The sequence below is a fragment of the Choloepus didactylus genome, chromosome X (assembly GCF_015220235.1).
Source record: "Choloepus didactylus isolate mChoDid1 chromosome X, mChoDid1.pri, whole genome shotgun sequence".
NCBI classification, from domain to species: domain Eukaryota; kingdom Metazoa; phylum Chordata; class Mammalia; order Pilosa; family Megalonychidae; genus Choloepus; species Choloepus didactylus.
Window position 1 is genome coordinate 48,192,910 of NC_051334.1, and position 13,419 is coordinate 48,206,328.

At 38.4% G+C, this 13,419-nt stretch overlaps 1 protein-coding gene across 1 annotated transcript in view; it reads left to right on the forward strand.

The window, feature by feature from the left end:
* Positions 1–13,419, forward strand: part of JADE3 (jade family PHD finger 3) — an 82,932-nt gene that overhangs the window by 34,824 nt on the left and 34,689 nt on the right. The gene's annotated exons all lie outside the window — the stretch shown is intronic.

The following is a 13,419-nucleotide window of genomic DNA, read 5'->3' on the forward strand; positions in this document are numbered from 1 at the left end:
ACTCTGGAAGTCAGTCTGGTAGTTCCTTAGAAAACTAGATATAGAGTTACCATTCGATCCAGCGATTGCACTTCTCAGTATATACCCGGAAGATTGGAAAGCAGTGACACGAACAGATATCTGCACGCCAATGTTCATAGCAGCATTATACACAATTGCCAAGAGATGGAAACAACCCAAATGTCCTTCAACAGATGAGTGGATAAATAAAATGTGGTATATACACACGATGGAATACTACGCGGCAGTAAGAAGGAACGATCTTTTGAAACATATGACAACATGGATGAACTTTGAAGACATAATGCTGAGCGAAATAAGCCAGGCACAAAAAGAGAAATATTATATGCTACCACTAATGTGAACTTTGAAAAATGTAAAACAAATGGTTTATAATGTAGAATGTAGGGGAACTAGCAATAGAGAGCAATTAAGGAAGGGGGAACAATAATCCAAGAAGAACAGATAAGCTATTTAACGTTCTGGGGATGCCCAGGAATGACTATGGTCTGTTAATTTCTGATGGATATAGTAGGAGCAAGTTCACAGAAATGTTGCTGTATTATGTAACTTTCTTTGGGTAAAGTAGGAACATGTTGGAAGTTAAGCAGTTATCTTAGGTTAGTTGTCTTTTTCTTACTCCCTTGTTATGGTCTCTTTGAAATGTTCTTTTATTGTATGTTTGTTTTCTTTTTAACTTTTTTTTTCATACAGTTGATTTAAAAAAGAAGGGAAAGTTAAAAAAAAAAAAAAGAAAAAGAAAAACAAGGAAAAAAAAGATGTAGTGCCCCCTTGAGGAGCCTGTGGAGAATGCAGGGGTATTTGCCTACCCCACCTCCATGGTTGCTAACATGACCACAGACATAGGGGACTGGTGGTTTGATGGGTTGAGCCCCCTACCACAGGTTTTACTCTTGGGAAGACGGTTGCTGCAAAGGAGAGGCTAGGCCTCCCTATGGTTGTGCCTAAGAGCCTCCTCCCGAATGCCTCCTTGTTGCTCAGATGTGGCCCTGTCTCTGTAGCTAAGCCAACTTGAAAGGTGAAATCACTGCCTTCCCCCCTACGTGGGATCAGACACCCAGGGGAGTGAATCTCCCTGGCAACGTGGAATATGACTCCCGGGGAGGAACGTAGACCTGGCATCGTGGGACGGAGAACATTTCTTGACCAAAAGGGGGATGTGAAAGGAACTGAAATAAGCTTCAGTGGCAGAGAGATTCCAAAAGGAGCTGAGAGGTCACTCTGGTGGGCACTCTTTATGCACACTTTAGACAACCCTTTTTAGGTTCTAAAGAATTGGGGTAGCTGGTGGTGGATACCTGAAACTATCAAACTACAACCCAGAACCCATGAATCTCAAAGACAGTTGTATAAAAATGTAGCTTATGAGGGGTGACAAGGGGATTGGGAAAGCCATAAGGACCACACTCCACTTTGTCTAGTTTATGGATGGATGAGTAGAAAAATAGGGGAAGGAAACAAACAGACAAAGGTACCCAGTGTTCTTTTTTACTTCAATTGCTCTTTTTCACTCTAATTATTATTCTTGTTATTTTTGTGTGTGTGCTAATGAAGGTGTCATGGATTGATTTGGGTGATGAATGTACCACTATGTAATGGTACTGTAAACAATCGAAAGTACGATTTGTTTTGTATGACTGCGTGGTATGTGAATATATCTCAATAAAATGAAGATTAAAAGAAAAAGTCAAAAAAAAAAAAAAAAGAGAGAATACAGTGCTATTGTGTTTTGCATTTATTCTTTCAGTTTCCCATGCTGGTAATCTTCATTTCTTCACACTACTACAAGCCATGCTGTCCTGTCTGCTTTCAACCTGCAGAACTCCTTTTAGTGATTCTTATAAGGCAGGGCTTTTTTTGACAGACTCTCTCAGTTTCTCTTGATCTATGAATATTTTAAACTATTCCTCATTTTTGAAGGAGAGTTTTGCCATATAAGGTATTTTTGGCTAAGAGTTTTTCTCTTTCAGGACCTTATATATATATCATACCACTGCCTTCTCACCTCCGTGGTTTCTGATGAGAAATCAGCACTTAGTCTTATTGAGGATCCCTTGTATGTGACGAATTACTTTTCTCTTGCTGTTTTCAGAATTCTGTCTTTATCTTTGAATTTTGACATTCTGATTAGTATGTGTCTCAGAGTAAGTCAGTGAGGATTTATTCTGTTTGGAATAAGTTGTACTTCTTAAACATGTGTATTTATGTCTTTCTTAAGAGTTGGGAAATTGGGGGCCATTATTTCCTCAAATATTCTTTCTACCCCTTTTCCCTTCTCTTCTCCTTCTGGAACACCCATGATGCATATGTTTGTGTACTTCATGCTGTCACTCAAATCCCTGAGACACTGCTCAATTTTTCTATTCTTTCCTCTTCTGACTGTATGTTTTCTACTGTCCTGTCTTCTAGTTCACTGATTCTTTCTTCTGTCTATTCAGATCTGCTGTTGTATGCCTGTAATGTATTTTTCATCTCCATTAAATTTTCAGATTCTTCTTTATGCTTACATATTGTATTCTTAGTATCCTTTCACTCTATATACATATTTTTCTTCATCTCGAATTGATTTAGGAGATTTGTTGGAGTTCCTCTGATTAATTGTTCAAAATTCAGTGTCTCCTCTGAAGTTTTAATTTGTTCACTTGACTGAGCCATATCTTCCTTTTTCTTAGGATGGCTTGTAATTTTTGGTTCATGTCTAGGCATCTGATTGTTTTGATGAATTAACTCTGAAGATCAGTGTTTTAGTTTGCTAATGCTGCTGGAATGCAAAACACCAGAAATGGATTGGCTTTTATAAAAGGGGGTTTATTTGGTTATACAGTTACAGTCTTAAGGCCATAAAGTGTCCATCAACAAAGGGTATCTTCATTGGAGAAAGTCCGTTGGCATCCGGAAAACCTCTCTTAGCTGGGAAGGCACGTGGCTGACATCTGCTTGCTCCTAGGTTACGTTTCAAAATGGCATTCTCCAAAATGTCTGCATCAGCTTCAAACGGCTGTATTCAAAATGTCTGTCTCAGCTCCAGCTCACTATGAGCTCCTTCTGTCTGAGCTTATATAGTTCTCCGGTAAACTAAACAAAGCCCACACTGAATGGGTGGGGCCACACCTCCATGGAAATTATCCAATCAGAGTTATCACCTCTAGTTGGGTGGGTCACATCTCCATGGACACTGAACCAATAGGTTCCAACCCAGTCTACACTAATATGTCTGCCCCCACAAGAATGCATTAAAGAGTATGGCTTTTTCTAGAGGACATAAATATGCAAACCAGCACAGTCAGTTTCTCTCTCTTGTCTGTTCTAGGGTTTATTGTTGATTGACTTTGCATTAAAGCTCTTTGATGCTTGGCTCAACTTATTTGGGACCTTTAAAGTAGCCTGTTGTTTTGGTTTGCTAAAGCTGCCAGAATGCAAAACACCAGAAATGGATTCAATTTTACAATGGGGTTTATTAGGTCAGAAATTTACAGTTCCACAGCCATGAAAATGTCCAAATTAAAGCATCAGGAAGTAGATACCTTCTCTGAGGAAAGGCTGATGGCATCCAGGGTTCCTCTGTCACATGGGAAGGCACATGGTGATGTTTGCTGCTAGTCCTTCTTCTGGTTCTGATTTCACAATTGCTTTCTCCAGAAAGTCTCTCGGCTTCTGTCTCAGCTTCTCTCTTAGCTTCTCCTGGACACAAACTCTGGATTACATATCTTAGCTTCTCTTCAAACTGTCTCTCTCAGCTTCTCTCTTTAAGCATCTGTGGGTTCTCACTTAGCTTCTCTGGGGCAAACTCCACTCTTCATTTCTTAGCTTAGCATCTCCAAACATCTTTCTGTCTGCTTCTCGAAGTGTCTGGATCTGTGTCGGCTCTGAGCTCTCTCCCCCTGAGCTCTCTTAAGGACTCCAGTAAACTGAGACCCATCTTGAATGGGCAGGGTCACATCTCCATGGAAACAACCTAATCAAAAGATCCCACCCACAATAGGTCTGTCCCCACAAGATTGGACTAAAAGAGCATGACTTTTGTGAGGTACATAATAGATTCACACCAGCACACCTCAGATTTTCTCAGCTCTTCATCTGATTCTTGCTGTGGATGTGTGGTACAATTTTTAAGATTGCACTTTTTTTGCAATTATATCACTTCCAGGAGAAAGCTTCTTTTCCTGTGTTCCCTCTCCAAGTATTTTGATCTGTTCTGTTTTGTTTTTGTTTAGAATTTTCTCCCCAGCTACCATGATTTGTTTAAATTCTCTCCTTCACTCATTGCCCCCTTTTCCTTACACTTTTCAATTCTGGGACCCATACTGTCTTATAGCTGTTCAGTTTTCCTTGTTTTTTTTTTTTTTTTTTTTTTTCTGTGAGGCCTTTCTGCCTGTGGTTTCTTCCCCTTTAAGGTATCCCACCCTGGGAACCCAGATGGGGTCTATCCAGAAAGGAGGGTCAGTCTGGAAAATCTGTTTTGCCTTTAGATGGTCCAGCTACCAGAAACTGGATTGAATGTGCATACCTATTACCGATAGTTCTGCTCCAATCTCTTTTTTTTCTTTCCCCTGGGGGCCCTTTTGTGTGCAGCATGCCTTAGCTGCTTGTGTTTCCCCAGGTTCTCTGTAGACTTCGGTCCCTGTGCCTGGATATGCGTGGGGTTCCACTGCTGTGAGTGGCTCTGTACTCTGCAGCCATGGCCATGCTGCTTCTGTGCAACCCCGAAGTTGTGAGGAACCGAGTGAGTTGGAGGGTTCTGGACTGGTGGCTCCAGGAAGAAAATATCCTACTGATATTAAGAGATTATGTTTCTTGTTCTTCAATTCAGCATTTGTGCAGTCCTTCCCCAGTCTCTAATGTCCTCCAGAGTTCCAAGCAAATGGAATTTGTCCTTTTATTAGCTGATTCTGATGGGAGACTTTTCCAGGGGATATCTAACATTGCCATGTTGATGACATCACCTAGTAATGTTTTGGTTTGTGTTTGAGTATCTTGTCTTTTTTGCCTCTCAACAGATTAATCAGCTAGAGAAACTTAAATAGTAATAAAAATAGAGTGCACACTCATTTTTTATTTAACACCTAATCTACAAGGTTCTCAAAATGAGCTTACCGAAGTACTTTTGGATGTATATAAATTAATTTACCTCATCCTTGGATGCTAAAGTTACTCATGCTATAATAGGTGAAAATCCTTTCACAATCTTTGTTATGGCCCTCAAACTGGGTTTTACCCTTGTTTCATTGACTTTCTGCAGTACTCCTGTCTGTTAGTTTACTATAGTGTAGTGGCATATGTGGTGATTAAGGAGAATGGTACAGAGAATTACAGAGCCAACTTGGACTGCAAAATATAACTGCTCAGATAAATCTGTTCATTACCACAGAAAATTTTTTAAGTAAATTCTACAAATTAAGATAATGTTAATCCCATTACATGTTTTCAGGTGGCGTAAGGATCATTTTGATACTAGTCAGTGCTAAACAGCAAGCTTCAGATCATTTTTTTCTATTTTAATTGTTTTCTATTGCAGTAAGATTACAGTGGAAGGAAAACAATGCTTCATTTTTGGTTGAAAGAAAATATAAATATAAATTAAATGACACACAAATGGATAATGGTATATTTATCATGTATTCATGTGAAAACTTTTTGTAAAATTTTTATTGTATCATATATGACATAAAACTTCACATTTTAACTACTTTCAAGTATACAATTTGGTAGTATTAATTACATTTATAATGTTGTGCCATTATCACCATCATCCATTACCAAAACTTTTCCATCATACCAAACAGAAACTCAGTACTCATTATGTATTAACTCCCCATTCCCCATTCCCCTCTCCACCCCTGATAACCATAACCTATATTCTACCTTATGTCTGTGTGAATTTGCGTATTCTCATTAATTCTTATATATAAGTGAAGTCATGCAATATTTTTTTTGTGTCTGTCTTATTTAACTCAACATGATGTCTTTAAGGTTTATTCATGTAATATCATGTATGAAAACTTCATTCCTTTTTACAGCTGAAAAATATCCCATTGTATGTATATTCCACATTTTGCTTATCCATTCATTCATTGATGGACACTTGACTTGCTTGCACCTTTTAGCTACTGTGAATAATGCTGCTATGAAGATTGTTGTTACAAATATGTGTTAAAATCCCTCCTTTCAATTCTTTTGGGTATATACCTAAAAGTGAGATTGCCAGGTCATATGGTAAAGCCATACTTAACTTTCTGAGGAACTGCCAAACTGTTCTCCACAGCATCTGCATTTGCATAACTTTGTAAAATGTATTCCCACCAACAGTGTATAAGGTTCCTATTTTTCTGCATGCTCACCTACACATATTATTTTCTGTTTTTTTAGGTAATAGCCATCCTAGTGGGTGTGAAGTGTTGTATCATTCTGGGTATGATTTGCATTTCCCTAATGGCAAATGATGTTGAGCATCTTTTCATGTTCTTATTGGCCATTCATATATCTTCTTAGGATATTCAAGGCATTTGTCCATTTTCTAATTGAGTTGTTTGTATTTTTTGTTGTTGAGTTGTCAGAGTTTTTTATATATTCTGGATGGTAAACCTTTATCAGATATATGGTTTCCAAATATTTTCTCCCTTTCTGTAGGTTGTCTTTTCACTTCCTTGATAATGCCCTTTGCCCTCAAGTTTTAATTCTGATGAAATCCAATTCACAAAATTTTTGTTGCTCATGCATTTAGTATAAATTCTAAGAATCCATTGCTTGATACAACATCTTAAAGATATTCCTTTGTGTTTTCTTCAAAGGGTTTTATAGTTTTAGCTCCAATACTTAGCTTGTTGATCCATTTTGAGTTCATATTTTATATGTTGTGAGGTAGGAATGTGTGTATGCTTTTAAAATTATAGATAAATTATTTACTTACTTAAAAAGAAAAATCAGAATACAAAGTGGTATATAGTATGTATATGTACACACGTGTATGTATGATATGTAAGTAAATGGGATCATTCTATAACGTGCGTTTTATTAACATATTATGATATATTTCTGGGTCATTAGTGAGCCTGAAAGAGAAAATTATTGGATATTCATATAGGTCCCTATTTCTCCTTGGAATGTAAACTTTGGACTAACTGGGCTATGGAGAACTGCTTTCTCTAGTAAACACCAGGCTCAAATATATAACTGCCAACTCAACATTTCTACTTGGATGTCCAGTAAACAGACTTAAAATGCTCCAAACTGAACTGCTGATCTTTTTTTTAAACCACTTCTATCCATAGATTTCCGTATTTACCTGAAGGAAAATCCACCTTTCCAGCTGTAACTCTTGTCTTTTCAGTTTTTCAGGCTGAGAGGGTTTGGTTCTTCATTGTCTCATGCCCCATAATCAGAACATCAGGAGATGCTCTTCCTTCTACTTTCAAAATCTATCCAGATTTCATATAGTAAGTCAAAGGAAAAAGAGCTCTTAATGATAAATGGAGACATAAGCCTGTCCCTAACTCCACTGCTGTCAGTATTTGGTCATCAGGCCTCTCCCACATCCCTCTGCTCTCCTTAGCCCACTTTCCCATTCCATATTAGGCAACAGAGTTCTGTTGCTCTTGCTTTCAATTATGAGAATTCAGTAAGAAGCACAATTTACAGAGCACTTTCACACACACACACACACACACACACACACACACACACACATTATCTTATTCAAAGCTTGAAACAGTCCTTTAGCAGATGTCCCATTTGCTATTGCTGTGTAATAAATTACTCTCAGATTTTGAAGCTTAAAGCAACCATGTTATCATAGTCATGCTCATGGATTCTCTGGGTCAGGAATTCAGTCAGGGCACAATGGGGATAGTTTGATTCTGCTCCATGATGTCTAGGGCCTCATCTGGGATGTTTTGAAGTTTGTGGGTGACTCAGTGGCTAAAGACTGGAATCATCTGAAGGCTCATTCACTAACATGCCTGTCTAATGGGCTGGGATGACACGAAGACTACACATGGCCTTTCCATGTTGTTTGGCCTCTCAGAGCATGATAACCTTAGCATGGTCAGATTTCATATAGGTTCCAGGCTCAGGGCTCCAAGTACATGTTTTCCAGCGAACAAGATGAAAACTTCATTCCCTTTTATGACCCATCCTCTCACTTCACACAGAATCACTTCTGCTGTATTTATTGGTCAAAAAAGTCACAAGCCCCCCTCACCCTCCCCCGCCCTGATTTGGGGTGAGGGGAAATAGACTTAACCACTTGATGATGAAGTCGCATTAATAGAAGAACAGTGAGATTGGGAGATGTTGTTGCAGCAAATTTTGGAAAATACTATCTGCCACAGAGATTATAATTATCTTTTGCTTCTTAGATGAGTCATGGAGATAAGCGATCAGCCCAGAATGGGGAGAAAATCAAAGTTGCAGCTTGGGAAACTACTCATATTGTTTTTATTGGAAGGGGATACTATTTAGTTAGTTTTCAAGATACTCATTTCAAGCCTTTTAAAAATCTGTGATATTATGATATTCATTGTGCCATTTTTATACTGTTCACAAATGATTCTAATCTGCTTGTTAGGAAATGTGGCATAGTCTGTATCTGTAAAATATTTGGATTAACTGGAGAGACACTGAGGGCTCACTGTGCATGAGAAACTGGAGGAGGCTGTAGATCAGTTTAGAGTGGTAACAGCTTACTTTTTATTGCTTTCCCAGTGGGCACAGCAATGTCCATGTGGGCAAGAGGTTGAATTTTCCAGCCACTGTGGTCTGCCCTGAGGAGCAGGTAAATAGGCCTTCTTTCCATGGCACTAAACAGATGTGGTTATGGGTCCTTTCACCAAAGGCTAGCCATCTAGGAAGTTATTACAACATTCAGTTACACTAAAACATATAAATTGAAAGCTGATTTCAATTTATCCTAACGAATAGTATTCTTGCCTCTAGGATTGTGAGATTTTGTTGATTTGGTCAGTGGTCTGGTGATCATTCAAAGAGCATTTCTATACCTAGCACATAGTGGCAAGAAAAGAAAATCACCCAGGGACAATCCTGGGATTTCTTCAAGCTGTAACAATATTATATATGCTTATAGATAATAAAGCTACATTTAAAAAATCCCAAAATGATATTTTTCACTAATTCTCATAGACCTTCCCTTCTAAATACAAGAGTTTCTCCTTGTATGTTGGCATTAACCTCACCCTTACCTACCCATTTCCTTGCCTTTGATGTTACTCTTTCTGTCCATAATTTTTTAAATTCAATTTTATTGAGATATATTCACAAACCATAAATCATCCATGGTGTACAATCAGTTGTTCACAGTAACATTATATAGTTGTGCATTCATCACCGCAATAAATTTTTGAACATTTTCATTAACACAAAAAAGAATAAAAATTGAAGTAAAAAAGAACACGCAATCATCCCATACCCCCCCATTCCTCCCTATAATTCATTTACTTTCTGTCCCCATTTGTCTACTCATGTGTCCATATACTGGATAAAGGGAGTGGGACCCATGAGGTTTTCACAATCACATGGTCACACAGTGTAAGCTATATAATTATACAATTGTCTTCAAGAATCAAGTTTACTGTGTTGCAGTTCAGCACTTTCAGATATTTCCTTCTAGCTATTCCAATACAGTAAAAACTAAAAACGGATACCTTTATAACTCATTAGAATAACCTCCACAATGACCTCTTGACTCCATTTGAAATCTGTCAGCCACTAAAACTTTATTTTGTTTCATTTCTCTTCCCCCTTTTGGTCCAAGAAGGCTTTCTCAATCCCACGATGCCAGGGCCAAGCTCATCCGCACGAATCATGTCCCACGTAGTAGGGAGGGCATTCAGTTTACCTGCCAACTGGGCTTAGAGAATGGCCACATCTGAGCAACAAAAGGGGTTCTCTGGGGGTGACTCTTAGGCACAATTTTAAGTAGGCTTAGCCTCTCCTTTGCAGTAACAGACTTCATAAGGGCAAGCCCAAAATTGAGGGCTTGGCTTTCTAAGTTGGTAGTCCCCAATGCTTGCAAGAATATCAGTAATTCCCCAGGTGGGGAAGTTTAATATTTCCACATTTTCCCCCAGTCCCTCAAGGGGGCTTTGCAAATACATTTTTATTCTCTGCCCAAATTATGTTGGGATGTTTCGGGGCTCCACACTAACCTGTACAAAACAACCAGATTTCACTTCCTATTCACAGTTCCATGTAATTATGTTTGAATACACTGTCCATATAAGTTAAATTATAGTGTGTTACAAAAATATAGATTTTTATGCTAATAAACATCTCTTCCTTTGGTCTCACAGAAATTGAAGTTTTATAACACCGTCACTATCGTCCTTTACCCTTTAGTCTGATTTACCTTAGTCCTAACCAAGTCCATTTTGTTCATATTGCTAGTTGAAATCTGATCTTTTTTTCAGACTTTTTAATATTTGCTGTATTGGGTAATGCTGACATTCCTAGCTGCTGGATTCTGTCTTTGAGTCTCAGGTGTCACACAGATACCCAAAGTTCTAGGAACCAACCAGTTTATACACAAAAAGCCCAGCATTTCAGAATTTAGAAACAGCTATTACAACTCAGAAATAGATGTTACTGATGTAAGAGCTTACAATTTAGAAACTTTACATTAAGCCTTCCCCTGATAACCTATGCTTTCAGATTCACTTCTCAGAGTTTGCACATTATAGTTAGCCCATATTAGTGAGGCATTATAATGTTTGGCTTTTCGTTTCTGGTTTATTTCACTCAGTATACTGTCCTCAATGCCCATTCACCTCATTGCATACCTCACAACTTCATTCCTCCTTGTAACAGCTCAATATTCCATTGAATGTATCCACCACAGTTTGCCATTCTGTTCTTCAGTCAATGTACCCTTAGGCCACCTCCATCTGCTGCAAATCATGAATACTGCCAACATAAACCCCACTGTGCAAATGTCCATTCATGTCCCTCTTTTCATTTTTTCCAAGTATATACCCATAACAGAGTTGCAGGACTGTATGGCAACCCCAAACTTAGCTTTCTGTGGAACCACCACACTCCCCTCCAGATGGGCTGCAGCATTCTACTTCCCCACTGTTCTAGTTTGCCAATGCCGCCATTAAGCAAAACACCAGAAATGGATTGGCTTTTATAAAGGGGGTTTATTTGGTTACACAGTTACAGTCTCAAGGCCATAAAGTGTCCAAGGTAAGGCATCAACAATTGGGTACCTTCGCTGGAGGATGGCCAATGGCATCTGGAAAACCTCGGTTAACTGGGAAGGCACATAGCTGGCGTCTACTCCAGAGTTCTGGTTTCAAAATGACTTTCTCCTGGGACGTTCCTCTCTAGGCTTCGCTTCTCTCCAAAAGGTCACTCTCAGTTGCTCTTGAGGCATTTGTCCTCTCTCATCTTCTCCAGAGCAAAAGTCTGCTTTCAAAGGCCATCTCTAAAATGTCTCTGTAAACTGCAGTTCCTCTCTCAGCTCCAGTACATTCTTCAAAGTGTCCCTCTTGGCTGTAGCCAGCTCACTCCTTCTGTCTGAGCTTATGTAGTGCTCCAGTAAACTAATCAAGGCCCACACTGAATGGGCAGGGCCACACCACCATGGAAATTATCCAGTGAAAGATCTCACCCACAGTTGAGTTATCACAACTCCACAGAAACATCCAATCAAAAGTCTCCAATCCAATCAACATCAATACGTTTCCTGCCCACACAAGACTGCATCAAAAATAATGGTATTTGGGGGGACATAATACATCCAAACCATCACACCTACCAATAGTGATTAGGTACATGCCATTATCCATATTTTCTCTAGCACTTGTATCACTCTGTTTATTTTTTAGACAGTTTTTTTCATACACCATACATTCCTACTAAGTAAACAATCAATGTTTCCGTGAACAATCACAGAATTATGCATTCACCACCATTATCTATATGAGGACATTTCCATTTCTTCCACAAAGAAAGAGGAAGAGTTTAAAAAATTAAAGAAGGAAAAGAAATTTTTAAAATAACTGAAAAGCAACAAAAGAAAAAATTAAAATAAAATACAATTAAAAGGTCAGACAACAACACCAACACCAAGAATCCTATACCCCTCCTTTATATCCCCCTCTTACAGACATTTATATTTGGTATATTGCCTTTGTTACAGTTAATGGAAGCATATTACAATGTTACTGTTAGCTATATATTTTAGTTTGCATTGACTGTATTTTTTCCGAAATACCATCCCATTTTCAACACCTCACAAAGTTGACATTCATTTGTTCTCCCTCATGTAAAAACATTCTTGTATTTATACATTTAGTTGCAATCGTTGACCACTCTAGGTTTCACTAAATTATACTGTCCCAGTATTTATCTTCTGTTTTTCATTCTGGTGTCCTACATGACCCTAACCTTCCTATTTCAACTGTACTGACAGTCGTCTTTGTTCAGTGTACTTAAAATATTGTGCTACCATCCCCAGTATTGTGCCATCCATTTCTGGATCTATACAGTCAATGCTGTTGAACATTCTGTAGTCCTTCAGCATCAAGTGCCTGATCTTTATCCTCTTTCTGTCTCCTGATTTCTTCATTTCTACACTCTTCTCCAAACCTCTCTCTCCTGTCTTTTCCTATCTGTCTGAAGCATTCTCTTTAGTATTTCTTCTAGAGAAGGTCTCCTGTTTCACTAACTCTTTCAGTGTGTGTTTATCTGTAAATATTTTAAATTTTCCCCCATTTTTGAAGGACAGTTTTGCCAGGTATAGGATTCTTGGTTGGCAGTTTTTCTCTTTCAGTATCTTGAATATATCATATCACTGCCTTCTCGCCTCCATGGTTTCTACTGAGAAATCCACACTTAGTCTTATTGAGCTTCCCTTGTATGTGATGGATTGCTTTTCTCTTGCTGCTTTCAGAATTCTCTGTCTTTGACATTTGACAATCTGATTAGTAAGTGTCTTGGAGTAGGTCTATTTGGATCAATTCTGTTTGGGCTATGCTGCGCTTCTTGGATCTGTAATTTTATTTCTTTCGTAAGAGTTGGGAAATTTTCGTTGATTATTTCCACTTATTTCTGCTCCTTTTCCTTTCTCCTTCTGGGACACTTATCACGTATATTCATGTGCTCTATGTTGTCCTTCAGTTCCCTGAGCCCCTGCTCATACTTTTCTATTGTTTTTCCTATCTGTTCTTCAGTGTGTAGGGTTTCAGATGTTCTGTCCTCTAGTTCAGTAATCCTTTCTTCTGCCTCTCCAAGTCTGCTGATGTATGTCTCCATTGTACTTTCCATCTCTTCTATTGTGCTTTTTATTTGCATAAGTTCTGCTTTTTGTTTATACAAGCTTACAAATTCTTTCTTATGGTCACCCAGTGTCTTCCGTATATCCGTCATCTCTTTTGTTGCATT